Raw genomic sequence first — 22,500 nt, 5'->3', positions numbered from 1 at the left:
TAACTTTTTAAGTAATGGACAAATTGTCTTCTGAAGTGGCTGCACCATTTTACATTCCACCAGCAACGTATGGATTCCCCTTTTTCCACATCCTCACTAACACTTGGTATGGGTTGTCTTTTTCATAGACCTTCTAGTTAACGTGTAGTAATATTTTATTGTGGTTTCCATTTGCACTTCCCTAATGATTCATGATGTTAAACACCTTTTCATGAGTTACTAGCCATTTATAGATCTCCTTTAATGAAATATCTGTTCTATACGTTTTTTAAAAATGTTTATTTACTTATGTTTATTTTTCAGAGAGTGCGAGTGGGGGAGGGGCAGAGAGACAGGGGGCAGAAGATCTGAAGCAGGCTCTGCACTGACAGCACAGAGCCTGATGTGGGGCTCGAACTCAGGAGCCATGAGATCGTGACCTGAGCCAAAGATGGATGCTCAACCGATTGAACCACCCATCACCTCTTATTTATTTATTTATTTATTTATTTATTTAGAGAGGGAACAAGTGCAAGTGGAGGCGGGGCAGAGAGGAAAGGAGAAAGAATCCCAAGTAGGCTCTATGCTGTTAAGTGCAGAGCACGACCAGATGCTTGAACCCACGAACTGTGAGATCATGACCTGAGCCGAAATCAGGTCAGACGCTTAACCGACTGAGCCACCCACGTGCCCCCTATTCATTTTTTAAAAATGTTTATTTATTTTTGAGAGAGAGAGAGAGCACGTGGAAACAGGGGAGGGGCAGAGAGAGAGGGAGACAGAGGATCAGAAATGGGATCTGCACAGAGAGCAGAGAGCCCACAATGGGGCTTGAATTCATGAACCGGGAAATCATGACCTGAGCCGAAATCAAGTCAGATGCTTAACCGACTGAGCCACCCAGACGCCCCACCATTCATTTTTTAATTGAGTTGTTTGGTATCTTTTTAATGACTTGCAAGGGTCAATATGGAATGCTTCTCCATTTATTTAGATCTTATTTAATTTCTCTCTGCCAGTTTGTAGTTTTCAGTGTATAACACTTGCATTTCTTTTCTTAGTTTTTCCTAAGTATTTTTATTCTTTTTGAAATCATAGTAAAAGGCATCATTCATTTTTAGATCGTTCATTGTTAATAGGTAGAAATACACTTGATTTTGGTATACTGATCTTATATCCTATAACCTCAAATAGATCCATTATTAGTTCTAATATTTTTTTTTGGATTTGTTAAAGTTTTCTATATAGAAGGTTGTTACATCATTTACAAATAAAGACAGTTTATTTCTTCACTTCCAATCTGACTGACATTCATTTTTTTGTTGCCTGATTGTGGTGGCTAGAATCTCTGGTTACATCTTGAATAGAAGTGGTGAGAACAGATATCCTTGCCTTTTTTTTTTTTTTATGTTTATTTTTATTTTTGAGAGAGAGAAAGAGAGTGCTACTAAGGGAGGGTGAGAGAGTGAGAGGGACAGAGGATCCAAAGTGGGCTCCATCCTGACAGCAGCGACTGTGAGTTAACAGTGTTAAAGACTATACTTTTGCTGATTTTCTGTCTAGTTATTATTTTAGTTTTTGAGAGTAGGATATTAAAGCTTCCAGTTATTATTGTTGAATTCTATTTCTCCTTTCAATTTTCTGTTTTTGCTTCATATATTAAAAGGTCCATTAGATGTATATATATATACATGGTTTTGGTTTTTGTTTTTGAGAGAGAGAGACTGCATGCATGCATGCATACAAGCAGGGAAGGGGCAGAGGGAAAGAAGGAGAGGGAAGCTTAAGCAGGTTTCATGTTTAGAGCAGAGTCTGACCTCACAACCAAGAGATCATGACCTGAGCCAAAATCAAGAATCAGATACTTAACCAACTGAGCCACCCAGGGGCCCCAATGTATATATGTTTTTAATTGTTTATCTTCCCAATGGACTGTTTGTGTTATCATTATAATGTCCCTTTTCTCCTATGGGAACAATTTGTTTGGTCTTAAAACCTATTTTGTCTGATATTTTAGCCACTCCATCTCTCTTATGGTTACTTTTTGCATCATTCTACTTTCAACCTGTTTGTATTTATCTTTGTCTATGAAAGTGTGTCTCTTATAGACAGCATGTAGTTGGAGCCTATTTACTTATATCTCTGCCTTTTAATTGGACTGATTAATCCATTTACATTTAATATAATTAGTTTTGTGGTTAGATTCATGCCTGCCATTTTTCTATTTGTTTTCTTCAGGTCTCATGTCATTTTTGTTCCTATGTTCCAACTTTATTGGCTTATTTGCATTAAACAAATATTCCTTGGCATACCATTTTAATTCCTTTGTTCATTTCTAAGCTATTTTTTGAGTTGTCATGGTTCCTCTAAGATTTATGACATGTATCTTTATCATAATTTACTTCAGGTTTATACTGACCATTTCCAGTAAATATAGCCAGATCATGAAAGGCCTTGTATACCATGCTTAATCAGTGGGAAAGGGGGCTGGTGGGGCACAATTATTTTAAAGAATAAAGAGACATGGTCACATTTGCATTTCAGAGTGCTCTAACAGAAATGTAGACGATCAATTTCAGGGAGGCACCACTGGACAAATCAGAGCTCTCTCGGTGATCCTCCCCTTGAGTTTTTCTTGATTTCCCAATGTGGTTTCTGTGCATTCTTACATGGGGTCAGGAGTCAGACCCTTAAGCCTGTACACATTCTATCTTTAGCTTGTAAAGCTCCAAAGTAATGAACTCCAACTGCTGGGAACTCGCTCTGGGTAAAGTTATGCAAGGCAATGCTCAATTATTCAGAAGTCATCCACTGAATTGCATATAATTAGATCCACAGTATCTCTGTCTCATTCCTTCTTCCTGCCTTAATCTTATTTATTGGTTGATTAATTCCTTAATATTATGTATAAAGAAAAAAAAAAGCCAGGGTGAGTATGCTTTCCCTTTTCATAGTTTGAGTGAAAAATGGAAAAGAGTTTTAAACTAAGAGTTCAAATGAAATTTGTGGCCATCAGTGTATTGTTACTAACCTTTAGCCTACCCTCTAGAATAGATTATAATTTTTTTTCTCTTTTCAATGTTCATTAACTTTCTGGTCACCAGAATAGCCGCTCTAAAAAAATATTAATAATGTAAATTAATAATGTGCTTAATTTTCAATTAATAAGGCATACATTTACTTTTGTTTTAATAGGTTTATTTCAGATGAGACTATTTGAAGCTCCTCAAAACCCCCACTTGAGGGGTAATTTTGAATAAAATTTATACAGGCAGGAAATAGTAAGCAATTGATAGTAACACTACCTAAGAGTGTTAACTGAACTGATATATCTTGGCGATAAATATGCAAGATATTCTCTGTCTGGTTTTTTTGTTTGTTTTTTAAGTAGGCTCCATGCCCAATGTGGGGCTTGAACTCATGACCCTGAAATCAAGAGTTGTGTGCTCTACGGACTGAGCCAGCCAGGGGCCCTCAAGATATTCTCATTTTGAGTGAATGACTTGGACAGTCCATGCATCAAACTTGGAAATTACATGCAATTAGGAGCTCCTGAGTGGCTCAGTTGGTTAAGGGTCCAACTCTTGGTTTCAGCTCAGGTCATGATCTCACAACTTATGAGTCCTGCATCTGGCTCTGTGCTGACAGCGCAGGGCCTGCTTGGGATTCTCTGCCCCCTCTCTCTCTGCCCCTCCCCTGCTCATGCGCTCTCTCTCTGTCTCTTTCAAAAATAAATTTAAAAAAATTAAAAAAAAAAAAAAAGAAAGAAAACGACACACAATTAGACCAAATGCTAATATACTGGCTGGCAGTCTAGGGATCCAAACAGATTCAGAAGGCTAAAATAATGAGGCAAAATAAGAGAGCTAAAATTTAACACATATGAACATTGTGCCAATTATGAATGAGTTTGACTATATATAATGGAAAGCCTAAATTTATAATAGCTTAACCAAACAGGCAGTATTCATAAGAAGAAAGTGTGGTAGTACCCCAAACTCTTCAGACAATGCCCGGAAGGTGGTGTTCCCACTGTAGGATTCTCAAACTGAGTCATGCTCTTAGGATGTCATTAGAATGGTGATAGGATCCAAATCCATGTCTATGAAAAATATTTGGAGAGAGTTAGGTATTTATTCTGGGTTGGGGGGGGGGTGATGCGGAAATGCTTATTGTCCCATCTTGGGAAAGGAGAATCAGATTTTCTCTGTGCTACTCCAGATGGCAAAAATAGGACCAATTGATAGTCATGGCAGAGAGGCAGATTTCAGTTCAAACTGAGTTTTTAACGTTAGAACACTCTGGAAATAAAATAAGTTATTCAAGGAGCTAAATTTCTAGTAATAACAAAAATAATGGCAATAACTTACTGAGGGTTTATAATGTACCAGGTACTTACATGAATTAATTTATTTTATATTCAAAATAACTCTAGAAGAAACTACTATTATCCTTGTTTCACAGATAAGGAACTCAATTTATTTGCCCCAGGCCAGACAGCTAGAAAGCAGAAGACGTGAATCCATGGAGTCTGACTCCAAAGCTGGAATTCTGACCTGCTCTGTGTTCAGGCAGAGGCTTGATGACTAATGGTATGGGTGAAGTAGGGTGAAAGGTGTCAGATATGGATCAAAGCCTGGCTAGGATGAGGTAACTTACATGAGACTAGTAGCTACATTCATCGAACACCTGCTGGGTGTCAGGCACGGGACTAAAAATTTCACGTACATTAAGAGATAATGCAGCAGGAGCACACAATGGTGCGTTCAGTACACACTCAAGTACCATAAGCTGCTATGACCACTTTTGAGCCTCTCAGCAGCTTTATTAGATGAGCATTATTGTATCTACTTTGCTAACAGAGAAAGTGATAACTTGAGAGATGAAGTAAATTATCCAACGTCAGGTGACAGTGCCAGTAAAGCTGGCAGGTGACTCAGGATACTACAGCTCTAGCCTTTCCACTAAGCCATGTTTCACCAGAATACCGACGCTTGCAACCTGGAAGTTTTAGGGTTCTGTGAAACCAGTAAGCAAATAATAACTTTAACAACAACAACAACATCTATACAGACTTAGATGAATCTTGCAAATTAGTAGGCCATTAGCTATTTGAAGTTAAACCTTAAAGAGTATAATAAGTACATACCAGAAGTGCAATGAAATGAGATAGGTTGTTTTTTAAAAATTTTCAAACTCACTATTTATCAGCGAAAGATAATTTTCCTGGCTCTTCTCTCTACAAATACCACCCAGAAATTCTCATACGCCGATAAATGAAGAGAAGTTTCAAATTAGAATTGTGATCATGAGTTGAAGCCAATGGCCTTCAAGGATCAGAGCTGAATAGAAGCGGAAGAGGCTAGGGTCTAAAAGCCCTTGAGGAAACAGGGCCTGAGACGGTCACTGCAGACGGAGACTATGCACAGGGTAGAGCTGTAAATGAGCTCTCTGCATAAAACTGGCAGCCAGACAAGCTGTTCTGCCTTCAAAACAGAAGAAAAAGCAAAAACAAAAACAGGGAGTAGAAAAACTCCACCTGTTGGTGTGTGTAGACACATACAGGGACACAAGCTAGCAGGCTGGGCCATGGAGGGAAAAGGAGCCACTAAGAGAAACCGAGACCAAAGCCGCTGCAGGAAGTGGCTGTAGTACAAATTTGTATTGTCTTCAAGGTGACAAAATCACCGTGGGAGGATGGAAGGAAGGGAAGGGAACAATGAATGCCTGTCTGGTGGGTGAAGGGAAAACAAAGAGTTGGGTCCCCATCTCCCATAGTTAGAAACCAATAAATAGTTTATAAAACTGAAAAACCAAGAAATAGCAATTAAGCATTCTATTTAGAGACATGGCAGTAAACATCAAAATATTTAGCTGTACGAGATGAGAGTAGTTGCTTCTGAAAAGTGGGTAATGGGGAGGAGGAGGCGAGGGTATTGCTATTTTTCTTAACAAAACTTGTTGAATTACTTGACTCTTTATAAATAGAGTGCATGTAGAGGTGCCTGGGTGGCTCAGTTAAGTGTCCAACTCTTGATCTCTACTCAGTTCATGATCTTGTGATTCCTGGGATGGAGCTCCACATTGGGCTCTGCACCGATGGCACAGAGCCTGCCTAGGATTCTCTCTCTCTCTCTCTCTCTCTCTCTCTCTCTCTCTCCCTCTCTCAAAATAAATGAATAAACTTTAAACAAAGTGCACTGTGTACTATTGATAATGATTAAAAAAAAACTTTACTAAAGCTTCCTATTTGTTTGGGTTTATTCAATCTTGTAGATTTTTATGAACAGATTTTTCATGCTAGACACACATGGTCTTTTTTTGGATCATTCTAATTCCTTCAAGTAATCCTTCCCTAGAAGCAGTTCAGCAGAGATAAAATCGCTTCATGAACAGGTTTGAAGTCACAATTGTAAATATTCATATTATCAGGCAGCGTTAATCCTAAGTAGATCCTGAATATGAGGCATACTAGCTTGGATTAAGAGTGAAAATAAAGGGAGCTTTTTTTCCCTAACTTCCCAGCATTTCCAAAACAACAATATTTGAGGAATAGAGAATGGTGGGACTGTCAATATAGAGGGTTTGTGATCCTTAAGAATATGCATCACCATATTCTTATATGGTGATGAGTATATCGTATTGAGTATAGCAACCTGCCACTGAATTTAGCAGATACACATACACACGCATGCACACACTGATACACTATAGATACACATACTGGTAGTGTGAATAACTGTATACTTTTAACTTTGATATAATTACAAATTTACAAAATTTACAACAGTCTAAGGAACTTCCATATACCCAGCAGACTTGCAAATTATTTAAATTTTGCACCACTTAATCATTCTCTCTCTCTGACCTATATTTAATTTGTTTGTTTGTGCATACACAGGCATACACATATATGTATGTATATTCTTTCTGAACCATTTAAAATTAAGTTGTTACCAGGTTAGAGGGCAACTGTGCCCTTACCCCTACACACTTTTTGTATATTTTCTAAGAACAAGGACATTCTCTTATGTAACCAGTACAATGACCTAAATCAGAAAGTTTAATATTGATATACTATTACCTAATCTGAAGTCCATATTGTCCAAATTAATGTGCTTCATAGCTATTTCTTTTTCCTTGTCCACAGTCCAACCCAGAATGCCATATTGTATTTAGTTGTGACGACTCATTGGTCTCTTTTAATCTAGACTAGTTCCTCAATGTTGAGAGTATAGACCAGATATTTTACAAAATGTCATTCAATCTGAATGTCTACTGTTTCTCATAATTAAATTCATATTAGATATTGGGACATAATTCAATATTATTCCAATATTGTTAATGTTAACTTTACTCACTAAGTGAAAGTAGTGGTCAAGACATTACTTCATTGTAAAGTTAATATTTTTCTCTACACAAATATTAAGTAATTTGTTTAAAAAAATTTTTAAATGTCTATTTATTTTTGAGAGATAGACAGCGTGAGCCGGAGACAGGCAGAGAGAGAGAGGGAGACACAGGATCCTAAGCAGGCTCCAGGCTCTGAGCTGTCAGCACAGAGCCCGACAGGAGGCTCAGACCCACAAACTGTGAGATCATGACCTAAGCCGAAGTTGGATGCTTAACTGACTGAGCCACCCAGGCGTCCCTACTTTAATAATTTTAAATGACAAATTAAATTTCTTAAATAGATACAGGACCACTCTGTTTCCTTTCATATTGGGCTGGTTGTAGTAAGTTGTGTTTTGCAGGGAATTTCCTCTCAATTATCCAATTTTAAAAATGATAGTTGTTTATAATATCCCCTTATTATCCTATCAAAGTCTGTAGGATCTGTACTAATAACCCTGCCTCATTCTTGATATTGATAAATCTGTGTCCTCTCTATTTCTTTTTTTTTAAAGTTTATTTACCTATCCCAATTTACTTTCAAATAATATTTTACCCCTTCACATAGAATGTAAGAAACTTATAAAGCTATGCATCCACTTCTTTCCTGTCTTTACGCATCATTGTTACACTTTTTACTTCTACATATATTATGAACTCTACATTTTAATTGTCTTTTATTTAAATAACAAGTGGCTTTTAAATTGGGTGCCTGGGTGGTCCAATCGTCTAAGTGTCTGACTTTGGCTCAGGTCATGATCTCACGGTTTGTGAGTTTGAGCCCTGCATCGGGCTCTGTGCTGACAGCGCAGAACCTGGATCCTGCTTTGCGTTCTGTGTCTCCCTCTCTCTCTGCCCCTCCCCTGCTGATGCTTTGCCTCTCTCACTCTCTCTCTCAAAAATGAACATTAAAAAAAAAATAAAAAACATTAATAAACATTAAAAAATCAAATACAATGAGGAAAAAGTATTTTATATATACCTACAAATTTACCTTTTCTGGCACTCTTTATCCTTTTGTGAAGATCCAAATTTCCACACTATATCATATTCCTTCAAGTCTGCTGGTGATGTATTCTCTCAGCCTTTGTCTGAAAATGTCTTTGTTATGCCTTCAAATTTTGAATGATACTTTTGCCAAACATGGATGCTCCGCGGTATTCTGGAAACTGGTGAGCGTTGTTCTATTAGACTCAAATTCTGAACTCTGTCTCCTGTATGGTCACCAGCAATGGTAATCTCTGCCTAGATCTCCTGTTAGCCTGCTTCTTCTAGCTGTGCTGCTTGGCGTTTCTCCCATGAATGTGCAGAACAGAAGTCAAAGATTTGGGCTGAATCTATATGCAGAATTCACTACTCCTCCTATGTGGTCATCTGCTTTCTAGAGTCTTCACTTTTCAGCCATTCTGACAGCCTCAGAGACTAGCCTTTTGCTTGAGTTCTAACTGCTCCACTCTGCAGGACTGGGGAGTGCCCTCAAGAAAAAAGCCATAAAAATTGCAGATTATATTCCAGATTCCAGTGTGACTTTCCTTCTTTTAAGGGTCAACTTCTCTCTAGTTTCCAGCAGCTTTGGTCACTCTCCAGTGCCTTCAAGTACGTATTAATTATACTTTAATTATACTTTATCCAAGGCTGAAAATTGTTATCTATGGGAGCATTGGTTCAATGTGAATTACTCTACCATTATGAAAACAGTAATATGAATAATTAAAAATTGTACTTTCTTTGAGTCTTTCAAATTTGAGGTTGTGTGACTGCTATAGGTAGAAGACACATCTCACTTAGTAATAACTTACTTTTTGGGAATGTAATAGGAAATATGGTTTCTCATGATTCTCATTCTGAATTGCAAGACTGTCCTCTCTTCTGACAAAGTACTCTGTCAAAGCAGTCAAGTGCAAACTCTTTCAGTTGTGAGCCATCCTTCTCATCAAAAACCTCATGATGTACCTTCCTTGTTTTCTCCATTTGTTAAATAAAGAAGAATTTTCCACTCCCTTCTAGATAGTTCTATTTTATTAGTTTTATATGTTGGGCTATTGTGCATGATTTTGTGTAAAGGAAGGGTGCAGCTGTTAAAAAGTTTATAAATCTGAGTCTAAATAATCTTTAATAGTTTCTAAAATTCAATAATTAATATATTTTAGTTTGTTCAACTATAAAGATTGGTATGTGTGTAGAAAAATAACCTTTTGCATAGAAATTCCTATTCCTGGGGCACCTGGGTGGCTCAGTTGGTTAAGCGTCTGACTTCAACCCAGGTCATGACCTCGCAGTTGGGGAGTTTGAGCCCCGCATCAGGGTCTCTGCTGTCAGCGTGGAGCCCACTTCAGATCCTCTGTCCCCTTTCTCTCTGCTCCTCCCCTGCTTGTGTGCACACTCTCTCTCAAAAATAAAATGAACATTAAAAAAAAAAAAGAAATTCCTATTCCTAAGTGATCTCCTTCAATGTGCTGCCTACTTGATAGCAGGTAGAATCATTTATCAACAAAATACTCCTCTGATTTATTTCTATTTGAGCTCATTCAAGGATCCATAATGCAAAACTCCCTTTATTACTAATAATTTTGCCATCAATATTGCTAGTCTGTACTGTATGATGTTTTCATAATAGTAATTGAACTAAAGGACAAAGAAAAGATTTTGAGAATTCTGGGAAATGTGTACTGTTCACAGCAAATGTTACTTATACTTAGTTCAAAGGCATGTGTGCAGCCGTATGATGGACTAAGACTTACATAACAGTTTAGAGCTGTAACTGTGCTAACCTTACATCAGACACATTTACAAAAGACTGTCATTGCCCACAGTTTCATGCAATCGCTTTTCTGATTTGTTTTAAGTTTCAGAGTTGCTAATGTCTGGATATTCCTGTTTATACGGAAGGTGGAGATTTCTACTTTGTGTTATGGAACTCATTAGTTGCCTGCTATCATCTTAATCAAGAAAAATAAATATTGTAATAAACATTCATGTAAAGCCTCCAGTGAACTAAGAGCTATTTGAATGAAAAACAATATGCTGATATAGGTCAGAATGTTCCCTCCCCCTTGGTATGCTTGCTAATTTACTGAATGCATTCTGAGGTCTTTTTTTTTTTTTTTTAATGTTTATCTATTTTTGAGAGAGAGAGAGAGAGAGAGAGAGAGAGAGAGAGAGAGAGAATGAGCAAGGGAGGGGCACAGAGAGAGGGAGACACAGAATTAGAAGCAGGCTCCAGGCTCCGAGCTGTCAGCACAGAGCCCCATGCAGGGCTTGAACCCATGAAACGCGAGACCATGACCTGAGCTGAAGTCGGACGCCAAACGACTGAGCCACCCAGGCGCCCCCTGAAGGCTTTTAATGGTAAAGGAAAAGTATGAGGTGTTCTTTTTAGTGTGTTAACCAAGAGCACAATGCTTGTCTTCAGCCCACATACAAAAGCTAGTATAGTATCTGATCAAAAATACTGGTAGAGATTCCCCCTCCTACTTTGTAAGCTTCTTGGAGACACTGACCACATCATATTAATCTTTGTGATTCTGTCAGGTACCTTACATGTTGCCTTGCATTTTGGCAGGTGGCCAGCCAATGTTTGTTGAATAAATCCATCTTTATTTTGTAAATTTTTCCATAAGTCAAGTTGTTCAGGTTAACAGGAAAATTTTAGGTCCTGATAGCCTTTTATGTTCAGGACATTATTGTCGTTGCCATTCTTATCTCTGCTACTGATGCAATAACTTAAACCCACCTACCAAACCATGCTTTTTTAGCAATTAAAGCCTTCTCTCTTTCCTTTAGTTTCCTAAACTGTAAAATGAGGAAGACATCTTCTAGTGATACTTGATAATCAACTGAATGGCTATGTTACCAATGGCAAGTAGTACAAACACAAAGCATTAATAATTCCATTATAGTTGTAAGACTCATATGAGTGGTCAGGATCTTTAATTCCATCATCATATTGCAAAAACAAGATGAGCTCAGCTTAAACAAGAGATTCTTCTGTCAGAAGGGTAATACCAGATAATCCCAGGTAAACACACCAGTGTCTGAATTTTTCAGTGAAAATGAAAGTCTGTTGCTTTAGACGTGATGATCTTCCTCTTTACAAAATATTAACAATAGCCTATTTTAAAAATGCAAAATAGCTATTGCTGGTATGTAGCTTGTTGGTGATAAAAAGTACAGTTTTTAGACTTAAAACTAACATGTAGTAAGAATGTCAGAAGCAAAGACCAAGAAGTCAGAAAACTCAAAGTATGTTTTGGTATTGGATCCGGGAGCTGAGCCATGTCACTGCAGTAAATGAGGTGGTAGGAAAGAAGCTGAGAAAGGTTCAATGGGATCAGACTAGGGAGGAGCTTAAATCCTCTATTACACAAGCTATCATACTCCATGCTATGGTGAACAGGAAGCCTTGGTTTTGTTTGGAGCAGGGATCTGGTTGTTAAGGATACCATAACAGGAAAGCTAGTCTCATAATGATGTGAAACAGAGACCAGGAGGAAGGGGGTAATCCTTACTCTCACAGAATAGAAAATTAAATCAATACTTTCTATTTTTCCTTATTACTATGAAATATATCATAGATGAAAGAGTAGAATACAATATATAGTTTAAGGAATAATAAACACCAGAATTACTTTCTAAATACACGTTTGCTACTTACGTATATATTCCTATGTCATATTTTTTTTTAGTTTTTCTTGTCCTTGATGTTATACATTGGAATCATATTTTAAGTATTTTTCTGTGATAGCTTTTCCCCCCATTCAGTATTTTGAGGTTCTCATCCATATTTATGCTTATAGCTGTGGTTCATCCTTTTCACCATTGCATAGTATTTCATTATTTGAACACACCAAGTTTTATCCTTTAATAATGTTTCCAGGTTTTTGGTAACATGAACAGTGCAACTAAGAATTTCTTGCACATGCCTGCTAGTGTATATTAAAAGATTCTCTGGGGTAAATACTTAGGAATGGAATGCCAAATCACTAGAAATGGTATTTTCTTTTTTTTCCTTTCTCTCCTTTTTTTTTTTCCAACTTACGAGGCAATACTAAATTGTTACCCAAAGTCAATATCAACTCTACAGTCCCATCAGGGGCATTATGAGAGCTTCTGTGGCTCCACTTCCTCATCAACATCAAGAATTGACTGATTTTTAACTTTTAGCCAATCTGGTAGGCGTGAAATGGTAGCTCACTGGTTTTAGCTTGTATTTCTCTGTTCTCTAATGAGGTTAAGAATCTTTCCATGTATATAAAACTACCCTACGACCCAGCAATTGCACTACTAGGCATTTATCCAAGGGATACAGGTGTGCTGTTTCGAAGGGACACATGCACCCCCATGTTTACAGCAGCACTATCGACAATAGCCAAAGTATGGAAAGAGCCCAAATGTCCATCAATGGGTGAATGGATAAAAAAGATGTGGTATATGTATACAATGGAGTATTACTCGGCAATCAAACAGAATGAAATCTTGCCATTTGCAACTACGTAGATGGAACTGGAGGGTATTATGCTAAGGGAAATTAGTCAGTCAGAGAAAGACAAAAATCATATGGCTTCACTCATATGAGGACTTTAAGACACAGAACAGATGAAAACAAGGGAAGGGAAGGAAAAATAACACAAAAATAGGGAGGGGGACAAAACATAAGAAACTCTTAAATATGGAAAACAAATAGAGGGTTACAGGAGGGGATGTGAGGGGGGAATGGGCTAAATGGGTAAGGGACACTAAGGAATCTACTCCTGAAATCACTGTTGCACTATATGCTAACTAACTTGGATGTAAATTTAAAAAAAATAAAAAAGAATCTTTCCATGTTTATTGGGGTGCCTGGGTGGTGTACTCATTTAAGCGTCCAACTTCAGCTCAGGTCTCGATCTCACAGTTTGTGGGTTTGAACCCCATGTCAGGCTCTGTGCTGACAGCTCAGAGTCTGGAGCCTGCTTCAGATTCTGTGTCTCCCTCTCTCTCTGCTCCTCTTCTGCTCATACTCTCTCTCTCAAAAACAAATAAATATTAAAAAAAAATTTTTTTTAAAGAATATAGTTAATTGTGAGGTGCTTTTAAAAAATAAAAAGAATATTTCCATGTTTATTGCCCATACATGCTCCCTCTACTGTGAAAAATCTAATCATATAATTTGCTCACTTTCCAGTTGTTTTGTATTTCTTTTTTCATCTACCAGGCCACCTCTGTCTTACATCAGGTTTCCATTTATCCATGGATCTGTTTCTAGCAGCTGTTTTCTGGAAAATTCATTTTTCACTTACTTGAGTACTTAAGACTAGTCAACTAAAAAACTATTTTTTTAAAGTAATCTCTGTACCCAACATGGGCTCAGACTCACAACCCCAAGATCAAGAGTCATATATGCTCCACCGACTGAGCCAGCTAGGTGTTCCCTAAAAAGCTATTTTTAATGAAAGCCACAATTGATGAATATAGAACAGTTTCTTTTTCTTCTTTCTTTTCTTTTAATTTACCAGAAAGTCTTGAAAATATTTAATAATCACTAAGGATTAGTGTGCCACCAGAGGGAGCTCAAAGGGGTCCCTGAATTGTATAGCATGGTGTTCATGCATACACAGAATAAGGGAGTCTAGCTTACTGAGCATTTGCTGAATAATTTTCAGTATAACTTACATCAAAATCTTGGAGTTTTAAAGCATTTTGGGGGTACCTGGGTGGCTCAGTCGTTAAGCATCTGACTTTGGATCTCAGAGTTTGTGAGTTCAAGTCCCCACAACAGGTGAGCTTGAACCCCCTATCAGGTAAACTCCAGCCTGATCCAGTGAGCACAAGCCCCACTTCAAGTGAGTCCCCTGCTTCTCTCTCTCTCTGCCCCTCGTTCACTTGTGCCCTCTCTCTCTCTCTCAAAACAAACAAATAAATAAACTTATACAATATCCTTTAAAGAAAAAAGAAAGAAAGCATTTTTGTAGCGTGTCTCACCTTTCCCTCTAATATTTCACTATTTTTATTTCATTTTCCCATATCACTATGGCACAATAAGACACATCGTTAGATTAAATAACTTGTTTGGTATTGCATTTAGAATTTGTAATGTTCCTCCTGATTCTCTATTAAAGTTTCTGCAACCATTGCAGTCTTGACCCTTCCCTAGACTCTGTGACCAATTCAGAAAGTGAGAAGTTTAGTACATTAGCTCTAGTCACTTCCTACAAATGAAGCTTGTCCCATTCTAGCCTTGCTGGCCAGGGACTAGTTATGAGATTCCGCCACCTCCTAAACCATTGTAAACAACAAGACTGGTGTTTTGTTTTTTATCAACTAGGTTCTCATCTGAAAAGCAGTTTCTGACTGTGTTCCTCCAAGAGACCAAAGTCCTGTCCTGAAACCCAGACCAGTGATACGCACCCCGTCAACTGCTCCTCAGGGCACTAGCAGCTAGGGATCCAGAGTGACTTTGTTAGCTGGAGTGTTTGTTTGCTTGCTTGTTTGTTCCACACTGCTTGCTGGGACAGAGACTAATCATAGAACATAGACAGGCCACAAGCCAAGTCTCTTGGCTGCTTCTCTCTTTGTCCTGGTTGCTAGGAATCCAAAAAATAATTTTATATTTGATTACTATAGCTTTACTTTAGCAGCAATTGAGCAAAAATTTTCTTTGTGTATTTTCATCTATTTATTGAGCCAGTGAACCTCTTGTCTATCCACTTTGGAATATGACTATATAAAAAACTGAATCTTTACCATCAAAAGCCGATAGTCCAGCATGAATGCAAGGCATCGAATAAGTTGTAACTGGTATAAAGGCCGAGGGCAGACACCCCTCCCCCAAATTGGGCCACTTTGGCATAAAGATTATTTTGAATTAAAAAGCAATCAAGGGGCGCCTGGGTGGCTCAGTCGGCTGAGCATCTGACACTTGATTTTGGCTCAGGCCATGATCCCAGAGTTGTGGGATCGAACCTCACGTCAGGATCCATGCTGGGTGTGGAGATTTTCTCTCTCTCCCTTTGTTCTTCTTCCCTGCTTACTCTCTCTTATTCTTAAGAATAAATAAGTAAATAAATAATTATTTTTTTAAAAAAGAATAAAAATAAAAGCAATCAAAACCCAGCAGATTCAGAGAAGTTCCTTATCTCCCCAACTGCCTATAACATTTTAGATAGAGGACCTGCTCTAGGAAGAGATCTATTACCATAGATGGCTACATTATACTATGAACTAGTATGGTAGACAGGGAGGAATTTAGCAAATCTTGTTTTATCTCAGTCCCCTATGTCCCGTTGTTTCTGGGGGACCCGCAAACATTTGTTTACCAAACATTTACTCTTTTTCATCTTCCTGTGAATTGCATTACTTCCCTGTGAAGTCCCAGACCCTTATCTTCTTCATCTTAGTTCAAAATGATATATACCTTGTTTTGCCTGTCTACAATTTTCACATCTGTGTGGAGTCCCCATACGTACAAAATTAAAATTTATTTTCTCCTGTTAATCTGTCTCATGTCAATTCTTAGTCCAGCTAGAAGGTCCTTGAAGGGGACAGGAGACACGGAGAACACCTAAATACTCATCTTCGTTCCTGGATTACCGAGAAGTCACATACACCAAACCACTGTCCTCAGTAAAAATCCCAGGCCCCAAGCAAAGACCAAGACTCTCTTTCCTTTCCTTTCTTAGTCTCTCATGCTCCTATACTCTCTGTCTTCAATAAACCACTCTCGCTTCCTTTCAGCTGCGTTTGATTTCCATCCTGTTGGAAGCCAAGGCACCCTCTTGGCAGGTCCTGCAGGACCCACCTCTGGGTCCTCAGTCCCAGCAAGCCTGCATCACCAACTTTCAAAAAGAATGTGAAATGATGTATCATTGGAGTATTTGCTAGAATTTCTGAGCTGGGGTTTCACTGATACCACTAGTGACTTATCAAGTGGACTCTTAAGTGTCATAGAAGCTGATTTAATATAAAAGGAGAGAACATGGAGGCGATAACTAGTGCAAATCCTTATCCAGTCTAAAATGAAAAGAAGAAAGAAAAGAGGATTACTGGCAGGGGCCAGGCAAGCTGCATGCATGACTGAACCAGGTAAAGCTGGGACACGGAGAACTGGAAAAGACATGCTCCAACAAATGTCTGCCAGACAGGAATGAGGGCCTAGTGTGGCCAGAGTGTCCCAATGTATAAGAGAAGCTAGAATTTAGAGTTTTATATTGAAAAAATTTTAATGTTTATTCGTCTTTGAGAGAGAGAGAGAGATGTGAGCAGGGGAGGGGCAGAGAGAGAGGCAGACACAAAACCTGAAGCAGGTTCCAGGCTCTGAGCTGTCAGCAGAGATCCAGGCGGGGCTCAAACCCATGAACTGCAAGATCATGACCTGAGCCGAAGTTGGACGCTTAACCGACTGAGCCACCGAGGTGCTCCTGAAATTTTCAATTTTTAACGTCAAATAACTGAAATTTTTTTTGATTGTGCAAGCTGAATAAAATGCCTCTGCTTTTTTATGATCTTTAATTTAGACTGCCTTTTATGATGACTTTCTAAGCATGGATTCATCGACTGAAGCCAACTAGATCTTGTTGTTTCTCCCATATAAATCATCTCTCCCTCATCCTACTGATGGGGTTTTGGAGTGGTGATGGGGGTTCAGAGCAGATGGCCAAGAATTCTTGAACATGTCTTTGGTGCATAAAAGATGATTTTATTAAAGTGTGGGGATAGGACCCAGGGGCAGAAATAGCTGCACTAGTGTTGTAAAGAGTGGTTAAATACTATGAAGTTGGGGGAGATAAAGTCAAGAGGAAGTTTCTTAAAGGGATTTCCACATGCGAAAGAAGACTCACAGATTACTGGAGTCCTCACTATTGTCAAACTAAAGTTGTTTTTCCCTCTAGCAAAGAATTATCATTAAGACAGTAGGGAGTTCCTGGAGATTAGGCTATTGATAAGGTGGCCTTTTTTCTTGTAATTTACTAAGACATTTGCAAACTGATGGAGACTCAGGTCAAGCTTGACTGTGACCTCTATCAGTTAACCATTGGTTTTCCTTCCTTTCCTTTGTCCTCGGGCAGCCAGGAGTAACTGAGGAATATCACACATATCCCACCTGGGCGGTGGGGGTGGAGCATGTCTATGGAGGAGGGCTGGGGGGGAGGTGTTGTCGCTCATGCCTTGCCCTCAGTTTGCCTTATGCTCCCTCATCACTACCACCAACCTTCAATCCCATCCCTATTCACTTGCTTCTAGTATCAAAAAAAGGTCTAGATGAGACAGAAGTAAGTTAAGAGGCATTTCAGTCTCTCTCTCCCCAGAGAAGTTTTCTTTACAGAGGGAAGTAGAATTGGTGAAATGCAAGGGTTTGGGGCTTCTTTGTTTTATTTTGTTTTTTTAATTTTTCTTTTCTTCCCCTGAAGTAGTCTACAGACTAAAACATTATCCCAGAATTTTTTCCCTTTCTAGAAAATGGTCTACCTAGAAAAAAATAATGCAGATTTTTTTTTTTTTACTGTTAAATCCATGCTTCTGTGATATTGTCATATTGTACAACTCCCTGCCAGTTGATAACTGAATATAGAATGATACTTAAACACACAGTAACAAAGATACTGCTCCATAGTTTATACCAGCTGTCCTAAGAGTTGTTTCAATATCACAGGGACTGTGCTCTACCTTCAGGCAACTAGGTATTCAAAATGTAAGATTATAAATTCTCCTGGAAAACAATTCCACTCTTCACATATTTTTGTTCACACATGAGTTAGGTAATACTCACGAAGGAGCATAAGGCAAGCTGAGGGCAATGCACCAAGCTCACAACCACCCCCCCCCCCACCATGGGATATGTGTGATATTCCTTAGGCACTCCAGACTGCCCAAGAACAAAGGAAAGGACAGAAAACAAATGGTTGAACTGATAGAGATCACAGGACCTGAGTCTCCATCAGTTTACAAATATCTTAGGGAATTACAAGAAAAAGGCAGGCAATCTTATCAATAGCCTAATCTCCAGGAACTCCCTACTGTCTTAATGATAAGGCCTCCAGTAATCTGTGAGTCTTCTTTAGCATATGGAAATCCCTTTAAGAAATTTCCTCTTGACTTTATCTCCCCCAACTCCACAGTATATAACCAGTCACTCTTCACACCCCCAGTGCAGCTCTTTCTGCCCCTGGGTCTTATCCCCGTGTTTTAGTTGCTTTAATCAGCTCTGGACCCCCATTACTCCAAAACCCCATCAATACTAACAGCAGATATAACTATAAGACAGTTATCTATTTACTAAAGATGCAAAATAAATTTGATATTTTATAGCAATCCTGAATAAATCCAGATATAGTTAGAATACATTGTTTTTCAAATCTTGTTTTCTCATTAGTCTTTTTTTTTTAAGATTTTATTTTGAAGTAATAACTACTTCTTTTTTTTCAAAACATTTTTTTAAAATGTTTTTATTTATTTTTGAGACACAGAGAGACAGAACATGAGCAGGGGAGCAGCAGAGAGAGAGGGAGACACAGAATCCGAAGCAGGCTCCAGGCTCTGAGCTGTCAGCACAGAGCCTGACGTGGGGCTTAAACTCACGGAGTGTGAGATCATGACCTGAGCTGAAGTCGGACGCTTAACCGACTGAGCCACCCAGGCACCCCAGTAATAACTACTTCTAAAGCAGGACTCAACTCATCACCCTCAGATTAAGGGTCACATGCTCCACTGACTGAACCAGACAGGTGCCCCCCCCACAACCTTTTTAAAGATGTTAGTATTTTCTCACTAGTCTTAAATCGACTCAACTATTATTGCTAGAATTTCATATCTCTTCTTGTTTTTTAAAAGCCTATTGATGAAGTTTGGGGGTGATGGTAGGGTAGTCTGGAACTGACAGCCAAGAAAGAATTCTTGAAGACGTCTTTGGTGCAAAAAGGTGATTTTATTAAAGCGCTGGGATAGGACCCATGGGCCAAAGAGCTGCACTGGGGTCATGACTATATACCGTCAGGTTGGCAGGGAGTCAGGGATGGAATAAGTCTCTAAGGTGTTTTGGAAGCAAGGTTTCCAGGACCTTGAGGTAGGGGAAATACCAATTATTACTGTTTCATGAAGCCTCAGTCATGAGACCATTCAGATGTATATCAGGAGGACTTAAGCTTGGAGTATGATTGCCAGCATATTTCTTGGGGCAGTTGAGATACAGGAAGTAGACTTACAGGATCCTGGAGGTTGGGATAAGGTGAAGCTAAGATTCTCTTTTGCCCCAGCAAAGTATCATCATCTAGGCAGCTGAGCTCCTAGAAGGAGGTCACTTTGCCCAGTTTCAAGGACTTGTCAATGGGCCACAGCCAGTAAGGGAATTTAACTTTTCATTTGCCTTAGTTTCCCACATCACCCTGGCAAGCACTTAAACCCCTTTCCTTTGTTCCTGGGTAGCCAGGAGTGTCTGAGGACTATCACACATATCCCACCTGGGTGTGGCGGGGGTTGCTGTTAGCCTGTATTTTGCCCTCAGCTTGCCTCATGCTCCCTCATAACTATCACATCTGACTGTGAATATGAGAAATTTTAGCAAGGAGATATAATATGTGTTCCTCTCTCTTCTCTAGTTGCTTGCTCTCAGGTCCAGCCCTTGCCCTTTCCCTTCTCTGCTCTTTATCACAAGAGATCACTTTTCCCAAACCTGCTCACCCTGTATCTCCCCCCATAAGTTTGGCCACTGAGGAGCACTGGTGAGTGTTCGGAGGAGGGAGGGGACAGGCAGAGATTTCTTCCCTCCCATCTCTGGCAGGGGATGTCTCCATGGTGGCTCAAGCTCCCATGGAGCAGCCCCTCCCTCCAGGGCCCTGGCTCCAGCCCCCACGGGCAGCCCCAGCTTCGGGCTCTGATGGCACCGTTTCTTCCCAAAGTCCCCTCTCTGCACTAGAGGAGGGAGCGGCCTCTTGCTGTGCTACCTCTGAGTTGCTTCACTGTCCGCAGGGCTTCTCAGCCTCAGGTGTACAATCACCTGTGTAACCAATTCCTTGCATTAAATCCTCTCTTTCAAACAGCGGTTTCTATTTTTCTGCCTAGACCCTCACTGATACAAACACAGTGGAACTCTTTGTAAATATTCCTCTAAGTCTTCAGGTATATGTCATTAATCCAATGTGTACACTAGCATGTCAGTTTTAACTATGAGCAGACATGCCCAGATTTAGTCGTATTTTCTACCTACAGCAGCTATCCCTCCAATTTTTATCACCCTGGTCTGATGCCAGAGAGTCCCATTTTGCAAATTCATTTTGAGTTACCTATACTGCCTTCCTTCAAAAATATTTTGGGAAGACCAAAGCTTAGCATTTGGTCATAAACCTGTATTTCAGCCAAATCAAACTATGATTCAGGAGTTAAAAACAGGTTTTAAATAGCCTCTAAAGCTACGAATATTGCTTCTTTACAGAAGGGTTCAAGGGGAAAAACTGTTTTGTAAGCTTCAAGAGCCTTTTTGTTTCACATCATTTTCCTCCAACGTTTAATTTTAAACCTACAAAAAAGGGATATAATAGTATGATAAATCTACATATAATCTTTGCCTGCATTCACCACTTGATAGCATTTGAGCAATTTGCTTTTTTCTCTCTCTGAACTGTTCGAAAGTAAGTCGGAGGCACTGTGACATTTCACTGCTAAAGAGTTCAGCATGTATTCTCCAAAACCACAATGCCATATTCATGCCCAAGAACTCGAACAATGTAGTCCATTCTAACTTCCTGAATGTACCAAAAATGTGGTTGATAGCTCCCCACCCCCCCCCCAATAAATCTTTAAAAAGGAAGAATTACGCTAATGCAGCTAATTGGCTGACACAAAAGAATGATGCACAAATGTGTGTGTCAGTCAGGTCACTTATGTCACGTACATATTTGTATATCCAGTGAGCAGAGAAAAGTTAAATCAGCTAATTTTGCTTCTCCTAAATAATTTTGATGAAAACTCTAAACATCAAGGTATCACTGCTGATTCATTTAACTTCCATCTGGAGATAATCTACTCCATATGTTTACACTATGAATCTGGACAAACAAAACCGATGTGTTTTTCTTTTAGTTTTACCTCCCTGACCCTTTCTTTGTAGGCTTTGACCTAACATTGATTGGTCTATTAACTATACATTTAACAGTGATACACCTTACTCAGTATTTTCTTGCATCAGTGCAAGAAGGTTCCTTGCACTTCAGAGACAAGATATTTTTCCCTCTGTAGATGGGTCAATATTAATTTCCCATACTGTAACTGGCATTCTTGTGAAAATATGGAGACTATTTAGATTGGAAATGTCTTTTGAGCTCCTGCTTAAATTCCTTGAACTATTTGCTTATTCTGGATGAAGAGTGTCCTAGACGGCGAAAAGAAGCAGCCAAAACCTCTTCTAATGTAAGCTAGTGGCGTTTGTTTTTATACAATGACAGCTCTCTAGATTGCACATTAACGTGAGTCTTAGATGTGGCCTATCCTTGCTCTGGCAACATCTAGTTTATAGGCTGTGCCTGATTGTTTCATTGATATTTCCCGCTTTTCCCATAAAATTCTGTAGGGGCCAAGGACAGGCTGCCCCAAGGAGGGCCACTTGGGCATCAAGATTACTCTAAATTAAAAGCAATCAAAACCCAGCAGGTTCAGGAAAAGCTCTTTATCTCCCCTTCAACTGCCTAAATTTACATTGGACAGGAGAGCCTGTACCAGGAATAGAGCTAGGAACGGAGATTCTTCTTTACCTGAGAAACGTATTTGCACAACAGGGCAACCTTTGTTTACCACAATCTCTTCTCACCTTCCTGCTATTAGCCTTCCTCCCCTTTGGATCTCTAGACCCCTACTCCTCTCTTCACCTCAGGATGTCACAAATAAGCTTCCCGTTGCCTGACTCTCTTTGGAATTTCATGTGTGTGCACTCCCCACAGATACGTAGTAAATTTGATTTTCTCCTGTTAATCGGCCGGTCTCAGGTAAATTTAATTCTTGATGGTCCAGCTATCAAGAAATTTGGATAGAGGAAAATTTCTTCCTCCTCAATAGTTGGGACTGTTTGGCAAGATACTTGGACTCATTGCACATGGCTTGTCCCTGACACAGCTGTAGCGATCCTTGGGAAATCTGGCAAACAGCCAGCAGAAGGTAAGATTTCTT

The 22,500-nt window shown here is 39.2% G+C and overlaps 1 long non-coding RNA gene across 10 annotated transcripts in view; it reads right to left on the bottom strand.

Annotated features, from left to right (window-relative positions):
* The window catches only part of LOC107180860, a 78,238-nt gene that overhangs the window by 15,000 nt on the left and 40,738 nt on the right, over positions 1 to 22,500 (bottom strand). For 3 of the 10 annotated variants that reach the window (XR_006218908.1, XR_006218905.1, XR_006218899.1), the window contains 3 exons: positions 14,758 to 14,933; positions 8,366 to 8,846; positions 3,972 to 4,081 (listed from right to left, as the gene is read on the bottom strand). The exons of 2 other annotated variants lie outside the window; for them this stretch is intronic. This is a non-coding gene — a long non-coding RNA (uncharacterized LOC107180860). The remainder of the gene's footprint in view (positions 1 to 3,971; positions 4,082 to 8,365; positions 8,847 to 14,757; positions 14,934 to 22,500) is intronic. 5 more of the 10 variants (XR_006218904.1, XR_006218906.1, XR_006218902.1 and 2 more) reach the window with 4 other exon arrangements.

The sequence above is a fragment of the Panthera tigris genome, chromosome B3 (assembly GCF_018350195.1).
Source record: "Panthera tigris isolate Pti1 chromosome B3, P.tigris_Pti1_mat1.1, whole genome shotgun sequence".
Lineage (NCBI taxonomy): Eukaryota > Metazoa > Chordata > Mammalia > Carnivora > Felidae > Panthera > Panthera tigris.
This window is presented reverse-complemented; position numbering and strand designations above follow the sequence as displayed.